General features: G+C 35.8%; 1 protein-coding gene across 1 annotated transcript in view; it reads left to right on the top strand.

Moving 5' to 3' along the window:
* CNTN3 (contactin 3) overlaps positions 1-12,398 on the top strand; it is a 337,742-nt gene that overhangs the window by 128,752 nt on the left and 196,592 nt on the right. The gene's annotated exons all lie outside the window — the stretch shown is intronic.

Here is a 12,398-nt window from a genome sequence, read left to right as displayed (position 1 = left end):
AAAGAATCCAGGTAAGAATATGTTCACGGAGTAGCTACCCTGTATCTCATATTGAATTTGAACTAAAAGAAAGTGAAAGAATTGTCAGACATGGTCCTTGCTCTTTGAGAATTTTGAAATTAGAGAATTATATCTGAAAAATCTGAAGATATTTAAGGCACAAAGACAATGAAAAAGAAAAGAATGTGACATCTTGTTGACTTCCCATGCAGTTTGGCCCAGCTCACGGTGACCTTAGGGGTAAGCCTCACTTCGACCTGGCTCTGGAAGCCACCTTTGTACCAGTGTTAATTGTACCTGGGTGAACTCATGGCCCAACCTGAGAAAATCACCTTCTTTGTCCAGGGAATTTAGAATAGGGACCAGAGACCTCATTTAGCTTTTTATCTTCCTGAAATATTTTTTGACTACTTTCTACTTTTTGTTTCTTCTTACTAGACTCTCTTCCTTTGTTTTAACTATGTATTTTTAAAGTAATGCATTATCAGGATTATCTTGGTTATGAGGTTTCTCTTAGTTCTTTATATCTCGGTAACTCTGAAATTGGAATGCATGTGTTCTTATAATAGGGTAGTAGTCTCCCTCCACAGCCACAAGCCATTAATAAATTGATGATGTGTCATTTAATGCATGGCTTATTCTGTAACTTTCTGTGTTGTAATGACAAAGGTTGGCTTTATTTTTGATGTTCTATTCTACATGCTCTGTTTTTCTAACTTATTTGCTCTTCCCATTGTTTTCACTTTGTTTTCCTCTGTGAACAGTGTTTCTGGTTCTCTGATTTAGAACTGTATCTTTCCCGGGTATTTTGAGGGCCAGATGTTAGATTTATATTATGCAAATTTCAGTTGGCCTGTAAGTTTACCAAGGTGTTCCGTATATACATCTCTAGTAGCCATCTAAATTTTAAATCTAAAATTATTTTTTTAATCTAAATTATTTTAAATCTAAATTATTTTTTCAGAGTCCCTCCATTTTAAACAAGTTCAGTTCCTTTTTTTCCCTTACCATATACTTTGCTGTCTTAATGATTTCTGTGGTCTTTGATTTAGATTCTTATTATGCCATTTTCATACATAGGCCATTTTGATACACACACACACACACACACACAGACACACACACAGACACAAGGCATACATATGTATTAGGTATTATGTATATATACACGTGTGTATGTATATAGTAAGTGTATATATACTGTTTTTCTCATGAATAATTTTATATGTGCATATTATTTTTAACCAGAATTTTGCCAGAATCAATGAGATAGCAATGTTTTACCTAGTTGCAATGCCAGCCACAAGACCTCTTCCCATTCTTGCATTCTAATTTTTTTTTAATTTCTCAATTTTTAATTATTTAACAATTAATAAGTTACATTTAAAAATATAACTATGGGGTGTCTGGGTGGTTCAGTGGGTTAAAGCCTCTGCCTTCAGCTCGGGTCATGGTCCCAGTGTCCTGGGATCGAGCCCCGCATCGGGCTCTCTGCTCAGTGGGGAGCCTGCTTCCCTTCCTCTCTCTCTGCCTGCCCCTCTGCCTACTTGTGATCTCTGTCTGTCAAATAAATAAATAAAAATCCTTAAAAAAATAAATAAAAATAAAAATATAACTATGTTTCATCCTCTTGCATTTTAAGGAATGTCATTATATTGACTTAAGTATGAAGACACCTTTTGGATGATACAATGGTTGCATCCCAAACTGCTGAAGAATTCCAATGTGATGTTCTGTTGCCTTCTGGAATTAGTGTTGCTGAACACAAGTCTGGGGTCAGAATCACTTCTATTTCTTAGGAGCTTACCACCAACTCCTTTTTTGTTTGTTTTTTGTATCACATGTTGGTTGCATCTGAGATCATTTTTTTCTTCATTCCTTTAGTTAAAAACATGCATTTTTCCAGCATATAGCTAGGTGTAGCTCTCTTTTGATTTACTTCGCATAGAATGTGAAAAATTAGTTTATCATACTTGAATATTATTTTGTACATAGTTCTGGAAATATTCCATCTTTTATAACTTTTAGTTTTATGTGTGATTTATTTATATTTTAAAAAAACACTGATACCTTGTATCTTGGCTTTTTTGTCTTATTTCTTGAAATACTCTTTATCTCATCCTGTTCCTTCCAATGAATTTCTGTTCCTGATTCACAGAGGCCACATCTGTTTGTTTGTTTTCTTTTGAAGGTATAGTCAGTTTTCTGAAATGCTCTTTTCGATCCACAGGCAGTCTTTTTTTCTACTATCATTTTTTTTTCATTTTTATGCTTAATATTTTCAGTGCACTCTAAGGCAAATTTTATCCAAAGCTCACCTTTATCAACAGGTGATGTCAGGGGATTACCCTGGTCCTGCTTGCTTCTCTGCATGAAGAGGTCAGATTGTCTTCTCAGATCTGTAGAAGAATGTACAATTCGCAGTCTGATTCCCTATTTTAGGAGTCTTTCAACAAATACATTATTCCTTTTATACAGTGATATTTTTCTATTATAGATTCTTGATACTTTATAATATCTGAAGAAGTATAATTAACTTAAAGAATATTTCCCCCCCTCAGTCTATCCTTCATAGTAGAGTATGGCTTATTTGGAAATACTTCTGAAGTTATACCATGCCCCTTCTAGTCTTTTCCTACTTCCTAGCCAGTACTTTACAGACAAAGTAGGATAAAGTTGTTAAGTCTGGAATTTTATTTTCCCTACTTACAAGCTAATAAACTGGCCTGCTGCTGTTTCACGGATGCTAGCAGAAGACACTATATTCCTGGGTCAGTGACAAAGAGCTTTATTACTCACTGGTGAAGGAGGGAGTGTGCGTCAGTTGCCCTTGCCCTCAAGTCCAACAGAGGTGGTAAGATATGGCTGGGATAGATACCATACGCATAGCTGAGGAACACGGGGCTGAGATCTTACCTCTTTTATAGCAAGCAGTGAGCGAGCTGCTCTTCATCTTAGCTAAAGGAAGATACTACCTTATCCCTCTCTGCAGACATTACCTTGTCCTTTAGCTCTCTGCAGGCACATCCTTTAGAAATGGGTCTGCGTAAGAGTTACTGGACCTTTCAGTCTTTGCACACCCACTAAAAACTTCAAAAAAAGTTCTCCATTGTTTGTTTGGTGCTATTCTTTAGGTTTCCCTACAGTCTTTTTTCATCTGCCTCATAAGCTTTACTTGTTCTGATGCTTGGCATGAGATTGCTTAGCTGTCTTGGTGGACAGTGAGATTCTTTCGTTAGCTTTGCGTTTGCAGTTGGCAGGGGTGGGGGAAGTTCATAAGTGTTTTGGGGAAGTTATAAGAACAAATTTTGTGTATCCTAAGCCTACTGCCACATTAGATGGAAAGGTAAAAAAATGTATTTTTAAATTCATATAGTTGAGATACAGGTAAAGAAGCCAAAGACAGTGGGAAAAGAGGTGGGGGATATTTAATATATCAGAGATTTCAAATAACCAGTTATAAGAGAGCACTGCTTTAACCTGGCAGCCTTGAAGGGATGTGATTTATTAACCAAAGAAGGAATTAGGATCGAGACTCTTTATTGGTAAGATGCTCATGACTTCAGAGGAATTCTGACTGTCTTTGCTGCAGGCAAATGGATGGTAACATGTTGACACTGAAAAATGTCCTGCTTGTTTACTATATGTCCCCCTCTTGATTGCATTTGCATGCTTAGTAATTTTTTTTGTTTCTGTTCTTCATGGAGAAAATATTTAAATTGTGCTTCATGGGTAAATGAGTAATTGAAAGTATAGTCAATGTGCCACTTATAAAGCTGGTGAAAAAGGAAGGAAATTTTATCTTAATTTTCAAGTTGCTTGAAAATAGTGTTTGTAATAAAATCAAAGTGAAAAGGCCATTTATAATTTAAGAAGTCTGCTTTTTGTAGTTGTTCTCAACCTCTTCTAGTAGATTATTTGTGGAACAGTTAGGAAATCTATTGAAGGGAGAAATATGTAAAGTGATGCAGTGTTTGAGTTACAGGGTTTCTCAATTATTTGCTATTATGCTACATCGTATAATTTTTGATACTTGCTTAATATATTTGAAAATGTTTTTCCAAATTCTTAATTCCAATCACAGCAGATTAGGATAGTACCTCCAAATTCCCAAATATCTTTGCTTTATTAATAATTAGTTTTATTTGTCTTATTCCTGAATTTCTTTTAATTCTTTATTAAAATGTTTTTATTTTGGCCATTTTGTGGTACAGTATATTTTTAATAATGAATTACATTACATGGACAAGTGGCATGGAGAAATTGCAAAGAATGTCTGTGTAGCCACCACCTAAGATTTAAAGCATTTTTTTTTTTTTAAAGATTTTATTCACTTATTTGAGTGAGAAAGAGAGCACAGGAGGGGAGATTGTCAGAGGGAGAAGCAGACTTCCTACTGAGCAGGGAGCCAGATGCAGGGCCTGATCCTGGGACTCTGGGATCATGACCTGAGCCAAAGACAATTGCTTAACCAACTGAGCCACCTAGGTGCCCTAGATTTAAACCATTTAAGTCCAGTTAAATCTACCTGCTAACTCATCCTCCTGACATTTTCTTCACTTGTTTCCCCTCCCAATAGGTATTCACTATTCTGAATTAAATATGATTTTTTTATTCCTTGAATATACATGTATTTTTCTAAATAGATGTTAAATTATTTTACCTTTTTAATATGTTGAGCTTCTATACAATGGCATCATACAGTATGCATGCATCTACATTTTTGTCCCCTCAATATTATGGTTGTATCTGTTGGTCTACATCCTTGCTAATGCTGGTTATTGTTCATTTTTTTAATTTGTGCAAATCTAATGAATATAAAATTGTATTTCATTGTGGTTTAATTTGCATTTCTATGATTACAATGATGTTAAGTTCTTTTTCTGTGTTTGTGACCATTTATGCTTCGGTGATCTAGATTTTCTTTCTTTCTTTCTTTCTTTTTGGCAGGAATTTTTTGTACACTTTCAATTAATCATCTTTTTAGTGGCTAGTTTTGTTTTTCTTTTTTTCCGTTGATGCTGTCAAATGATGAACAAATGTTCTTAATTTTGAATTAAAGTATCAATCTTTTTCTTTATAGCTTATGTTCTCTTATGAGCTGTTTGAAAATTGTTCTCTTTTATCCCAAAGTGCTAAAGACATTCTCCTTAAATGTATTTATAAAAGTTTAATGTTTTGCTCTTTATATTTAAGTCTTTAATTATCTGGAATTGATTTTGTATATCCTGTGAGAGAGAAGTACTCATTTATTTTATTCTAATATGAGAAGTCAATTTAGCAGCCCAATTGATTGAAGAGTCTATTCTTAACCACCCAGAATGCAATGTACGATCCTTGTCTTTAATTTCTTTGGATGTTTTTGGAGAATTAGCTGCAAATAATGAGAATCTTTGTTTCCTTATCAGCCCTTGCATCTTTTTGGTCTTTTTAAATGACAGCATTTTCTCTAGCCTAAGATAGTGTTAAATATATTGATGGTAGATATTCCTATTTTGTTTCTGATTTTAAAGAAAATGAATTAAGAGTAACTTTTCACCATTTCATATGATGTGTCCTTTAGATTTTGTAAGTGCTGTTTATCAAGTTAAGGCAGATCTTCTCCAGGTTAGGTTTTATCATGAATGTTTTATTTTTTTAAGTGCTTTTCCTACTTTTACTGGAAAATTCATGCTGTTTTTTCTTCTTTAAACTGTTAATGTAGTAAACAGTTTTTAATATTAACCAATCTTTTATTCTTGGGTTAGTTTCCTCTTGGCTTTTATGTAAGTTTTTTAAATAAATGGGTGGTATGTGTTTGCCAATATATTTTTTTGCATTTTTGCATATATATTCATATATGAGATTTTCTTTCTATATTCTCTTATACTGTCCTTTCTTTGGCTTTAGTATCAAAATTATTTCACCTCTAAAAATGACCTGGAGAAAAATTTGAGAAATATTGGAATTATCTGTTGCTTGACGAAGAAATAGAACTTACAAATAAAACCATCTGGGCTTGGAGTTTTCACTGAAGAAATATTTTAACTATTGAGTGAGTCTTTTGAATAGTTATAGGAGTAGTCGTATCATCTTTTTCTTTATGCAAAGTTGTGGTTTTTCTAGGAATTTCATCCTTTTTTTATGTTTTCTAATGTATTGGCAAGAAGTGGAATCAAAACATTTCCTTTTATTATCATTATTATCTCTGCTTTATCTATATGTACTTCCCTGTTTCATTATTTTTAAGTATTATTTCAGTACTCTTTTTAATCAAACTTATCAGAATTTGGCATTATTTTTCACTTTTCAGTCTTTGCATTTCATTTGTTTTTTCCCACTTCTTAGATTTTTCTTTTTTTAATCACTTAAGTTATATGGTTACTTTCCTACCATTCTAATGTTCTACTACAAATATGTATGGCTTTAAATTGTCCTGAAATCATTGTTTTAGCTGTCAACCAAGGCTTTGATGTTTAGCACATTTATTGTGGTTAGGTTCTACAAATGATATAATTTCGTTTTGATTTTCCTCTTGGATCCATGAGTTATCAGATATATTTTTGAATTTCCAAACATAATGGAGTTTTCCCAGTCATATTTTGTTACTGATTTCCATTTTTTTAAAGATTTTGTTTATTTAAGAGACAGAGCACATGCGCACCAGAGAGACATAAGTCAGGGTGGAGGGAGGGATGTGCAGAAGGAGAAACAGGCTCCCCAGTGAGCTGGGAGCCCAACATGGGATTGGATTCCAGGACTCTGGGATCATGACCTGAGCCTAAGGCAGAGGCTTAACCAACTGAGCCATCCAGACATTCCTTGTTACTGATTTCTAACCTTAGTGCCCCATGGATCAGAGCAGTGTTCTCTATGTTATTTGGGTTAAACTTGTTAGTTGTGTTGCTGAAACTGTGTATCTCATTACTGATGCTTTATCTAATCAGTCAGTTTCATACAATTACAATTTCTGTTTATCCTAGTATTTTTGTATTTTTTTAAAGATTTTATTTATTTATTTGACAGACAGAGATCACAAGTAGGCAGAAAAGCAGGCAGAAAGAGCGGAAGGGAAGCAGGCTCCCTGCTGAGCAGAGCTCAGATGATGCGGGTCTTGATTCCAGGACCCTGGGATCATGACCTGAGCTGAAGGCAGAGGCTTTAACCCACTGAGCCACCCAGGCGCCCCAGTATTTTTGTATTTTTGCCTTATGTATTTAGTGAATTATTGATGTGTAAAATTTATAATAGGAATATTTTTGGTCAACATGAGGTGACCAGCTATCCCTAATAAATTGTTTGCCTTAGAATTTAGGTGTTAATGTATTGATATTGCTCTATTAATATATTCTGATTTTTTTTTGTTTTCTTCTCTTTGTTTGGACTGATTACAAATTTCTTCCCCCCTCAGTAACATTGAAAGTTATACACCTTATTTATTTTCTTCTAGTAATTGCCCTAGAGATTTCAGTATGCATGCTTAACAAAGTCTATAGTTAAGCAATATTTCCAACAATAGAGGACTTTGCAGTATTTAAAACTATATAGCTTTTCTTCAGAATACTGTTCTTTTGTTATCAAATCTTTTTGTTGAAATTTTTAATTCCCTGAATTAGACATTACTGATCCTATTCCTTTTATTTTCTAGTTTTTCTTTTATATCAGAAATAAATAATGTAGCATGTGCAAACTTCTACACAGTTTTTTGTTTGCTTTTTTATATTTGTTTTTGCTTGTTTGTTTAAGGAAAACTTCAGGTTTCTGTCCATATCCTGTTTATTTCTCCTTTCCTAAAGAAAACGACTTTCAACTCTTTGGCTCTTGTGATATTTATCTCATTTTTAAATAAGTAACTTGCTTATATTGCTACTTCTTGATTTTTTTTTTTTTTTTTAGTTTAAACATCACTTGTCCATCAAATCTGATAACTGATGCTCTAACAAGAGTCTCACGCCACCATCTTGCCACCACCGTGATGTGAGGTGGTCTTTTTATGAGGTTTATGAAACATTTAAAAAGTCTTACAAAAGCACAAAATTAAAAATAGGGAAATCCACACTTTATTCTACTTACTGTACTCTGACTAGATCGAGTTTAGATGAGCATAGGGCAGTCAGTTTTAGAGCCACCCCTTATCCAGATCTCCACAACAAATAAACATTTCACCGCCTTTGTTTGAAACTGGGGGGCTGGGAAGAAGCTAATCACCAATTGATTAATATTTGAATATGCATTAACTTAGGGCATGTTTTCAGAGGATTTTATGGGATCAAAATTTAAAATAGGTCAGTATTCAGCATTTCTGTGGTGATGAGTTTGTAAGTGATAATTCAGAGCTGAGTTTTGTAGCAAAGTGTAATGCTAATTATTTTTTCATTTGTGCATAATTTTTCTTGTCCCACAAATTAGTAATTTTTTAAATTTCTTCATTTTCTGTGGTTTTATACTAGTGCATCCAAAATTTCGGCTAGTTTTCTCAGTGTCCGCTCAGATATCAAGATGCATCAAATATTCTCTTAGTTTTATCTTCTTGAAATCTTTCTGGAGGTCTTTTCTTTGAATACTACTGAGTTTTTAATACACTGCTAAGGTTTGCAAATTAAAAGACTTTTTGTACTCTAAATTTCCTCTTTGTATCTTTTTCTAGTTTAATCATACCTTTTCATATACATACAAAGTTTGGAGCGATGGCTTTCTTCCTTTATATTTTCTTCCCCTGTATAAAGTGTTTTTCCCAAATAGCTTCGTTTCTATTTAATGCTGGTTGGTTTCTATCTTTCAAATAGGAATTTTTTTTTGCATACATCTGGTAATTTTTGGTTGTTTGCACAGACTTAAAGTATAAGGAACTCACACCCTATTTGAAATCTCCATTTTCATGGTGGACCTTGTTATTCTGAGGTTAATGATACAATGGCTCATTGCATTAGGAACCCCTTACTATCAGGGTTTCTAGTTCTTCCCCTTTTGGTAAGTCAGGTGCCCCAGAGGGAAGAAGGATCCAGTCTTCCCCCTGGATGGTATTCTGGGAGCCTGGTGGGAGAAGAGGCCTAAGGAATTGCAGTGTCCAGGTGCATATATTTATTTAATCCACCTGTTTCCTCACAATGTATGTCAAGATTCTGCCGAGTAGTCTAGTCAAGATATCTTGTTTTACCCCTTTAGACAATAAGCCTCTCCTTCCCTGGTGTGGAATGCACTCTGTTGGTTGTAGGGGGGCAGACAGGTGATCTGGTTATCTCCTGCTTAAAATTCTTATTTTACCACCGCCTCCTCCACTTCATTTCTTTTTTCAGATGAGCCTGCTACCTCCATTCCAAAGCATTTGGAGGATTCTGCCCACAAATTGACTCATTTCTAGACTCTTCTCCACCATGCGCCCAACGTCCTCTTTTTCCATTATGCAAAACTGGTTAAACATCACATATGTTTTCTGGCTTCTGTGATTGTGTAGCATGTTGCTATTCTGTTTCCTGTCTTTGTGAGTTTGGTGCTTCCAGAACATACCTCTATACCGTGTAAGTCCTGGTTTGGGGAGTATCTTAGAGGAAGAGAAAAATGAGATATGTATGTGTTTTCTCTAGAAGCCTTATTGTTATTTCACACAATCAAGTGTTTTTGCAGATGTACTCACTTGTTCACTACGTCCTTTGTGTAGTCTCTTTCTTTCTTTCTTTCTTTCTTTTTTTAAATAAAGATTTTATTTACTTAGAGGGAGAGGGCGCAAGCACAAGATGGGAGAGGATCAGAGGGAGAAGCAGACTCCTCGCTGAGCAGGGAGCCCGATGCGGCCTTGATCCCGGGACTCCAGGATCATGACCTGAGCTAAAGGCAGTCGCTTAACCAACTGAGACACCCAGGTGCCCCTATGCACCCTCTTTCTTGTATCTGAGTTCATTTTTCTTCTTTGAGATCTGTATCTTTTAGAAATCTATTTAGTATGTTTCTCTTGGTGGTCAGAACTCTTTTGTCTTCTCTTTTCCCATTGGCCTGAAAGTATGTCTATTTGCCCTTTGTTCTTCAAAAAATAATTTCACTGCAAAATGCATTGCTACAGAGACTGGAGCCAGACTGTGGAGGTTCAAATCCCACCTCCACCACTTACCAGCTGTGTGACATTGGACAAATCCTGAACTCATTTGTGTTTCTGGTTCTTCATCTGTAAAGCAAAGATGAGCTCTGGAACTTACTTCATCAGGTGTGAGGTTTACATGAGCTCCAGTATGTCAAGCACCTGGAGCAGTGCCCAGCAGGAAATGCGTACTATACGGGGATCAGCTGTTGTCATTTTTATACAGTTCTAGGGTATGATTCCTGAATCTTGGGAGGCATGTCTTAATGGCAACTGGAAGTTTTTCAGCAGGTATCTTCCAGATTTGTTTATCCCCATGGCAACTCTACTCCTTCTGGTTTCCTTTCAAATATATTTCGAAATTTCTCATTCTCTCCTGCATACCTGTTGACTTGCCTGTCATGTTTTCTCTCTCCACATCTCTTTGCTGTGCTCAGAGTTACTTAGTTCTAGCCTACACATACCCCTCTGCCTAATTTTCTATTAAATTATCCTTTGGGTTTTTAATTCTAGTGATTGTATTTTCCCTGTCTGGACATTCTATCTGGTTCTTTTTTCTGTGTTCCTGTTCTTTATTCAGAGCATCTTGTTTTTCCTGATGGTTTGATAGGCCACCCCATTTTTTCTTTATTATCTTACTTCTTTAAAGTCTTAAGTATTTAGGTATTCTTTTATAATGTTGTATTAGCTCAGGATATTGCCAGTGTTAACCTGTGATTTGTTGGTCTGTTGAGAATATAAGAAATATTCTCTTATCTATTTTTTTGATGTGAATATGGTCTTTTAAAAAAAAAGGTTTTTTTTTAAATTTCTTTTTTTTTTTAAATTTTCAGCGTAACAGTATTCATTGTTTTTGCACCACACCCAGTGCTCCATGCAATCCGTGCCCTCTCCAATACCCACCACCTGGTTCCCCCAACCTCCCACCCTCCGCCCCTTCAAAACCCTCAGATTATTTTTCAGAGTCCATAGTCTCTCATGATTCACCTCCCCTTCCAATTTCCCTCAACTCCCTTCTCCTCTCTAACTCCCCTTGTCCTCCGTGCTATTTGTTATGCTCCACAAATAAGTGAAACCATATGATAATTGACTGTCTCTGCTTGACTTATTTCACTCAGCATAACCTCTTATTTATTTATTTATTTGAGAGAGAAAGGGAGCATCACCAGGTGAGTGGGGGAATTATAGCAGGAGAGAGAGAAGCAAGCTTCCCGCCAAGCAGGAAGCCCCACACAGACCTCCAGCCCAGGACCTTGGGATCATGACCTGAGCTGGAGGCACCTCCTTGACCCACTGAGTCACCTAGATGTTTCACGATGTGAATATGGTTTTTAGCAGAATTTTTACTTACCCAGGCCAGCATGAGACTCTCCTTAGCCTTGGTTTAAGGAGCTTTTATTGCTTTTGTCAGGAACCTCAGGGATATAACCAACCTGGGAACAATTTTATTTTAATATATTGGTTCTGTGTAACCCAACACAAACAGTCAATTTTCAGTATTTATGGTAGTTCTGTTCTATGAAGTCACTGTTAACACTGAATTAATGTATATTGAACCACAGCTCCTCAGGAAATACAGGGTTAAGTTCCTGGTCATAACATTATCATCAGCCAGTCAATACATAACCTTGTTTTATGTATGTTTCTGTTTAAAGGAATCTTATATAATGTACATTGTTGATTTATTAACATTAAGCTCATGGTCAAGAACTCTATTACTCCTGCTTGAACAAAGCTTTTCTAACAAACCAGTTTTTTCCATAAGGCAACCACAGTTTCCTTATGCATGAGAACACGAGATAGATTTCAGCACTATGCTTGGGGTCCATTTGAATCAGGGAGGTCAACAAAAAGCACACGAATGCAAAAACCATGGCATTAAATATACAGGAAAAAAGGATGCTTGTTTTCAGTAGGAAAGCTGAAACAAGGAGGCAGAACATTGCTTATTCAACCTCAGATGGGAATGTGTACACCGTGTGACTCAAATTTTTCACCACTTCACGCATGTCTTCACATGATGGCAAAAGTGCCACAAACACTGATTTGGGGTTTACAAATAAATCTTAAGGAGTCGATCAATTTACAAATATGAAATTGACAGATGATAAGGGCCGAATATATATTAACCTCATATGAGAAATCCCACATTGTGTTAGGTGTAGGTCCCATGTCCTGAATTCTTCGTTGAAGTGTCTGTGCCCTTCAAACCCCTCACTCCTGCCATGGCCTTACCCACAGAGAGAGAGAAGGACAAGTGAACTATCTAGTCCTTTCCCTGCACCCACCAAGGTTTTACCCCTGAGTGCAGCCCAGCAGGTGTGCAGCTATAAGCAAAAGAGCTTAT

Source organism: Lontra canadensis, unplaced genomic scaffold, assembly GCF_010015895.1.
Source record: "Lontra canadensis isolate GAN:19392208 unplaced genomic scaffold, GSC_riverotter_1.0 scaffold34, whole genome shotgun sequence".
In the NCBI taxonomy this organism is placed as follows: domain Eukaryota; kingdom Metazoa; phylum Chordata; class Mammalia; order Carnivora; family Mustelidae; genus Lontra; species Lontra canadensis.
Note: the sequence above shows the minus strand (reverse complement) of the source record. Positions and strands in the feature narration are given on the sequence as shown.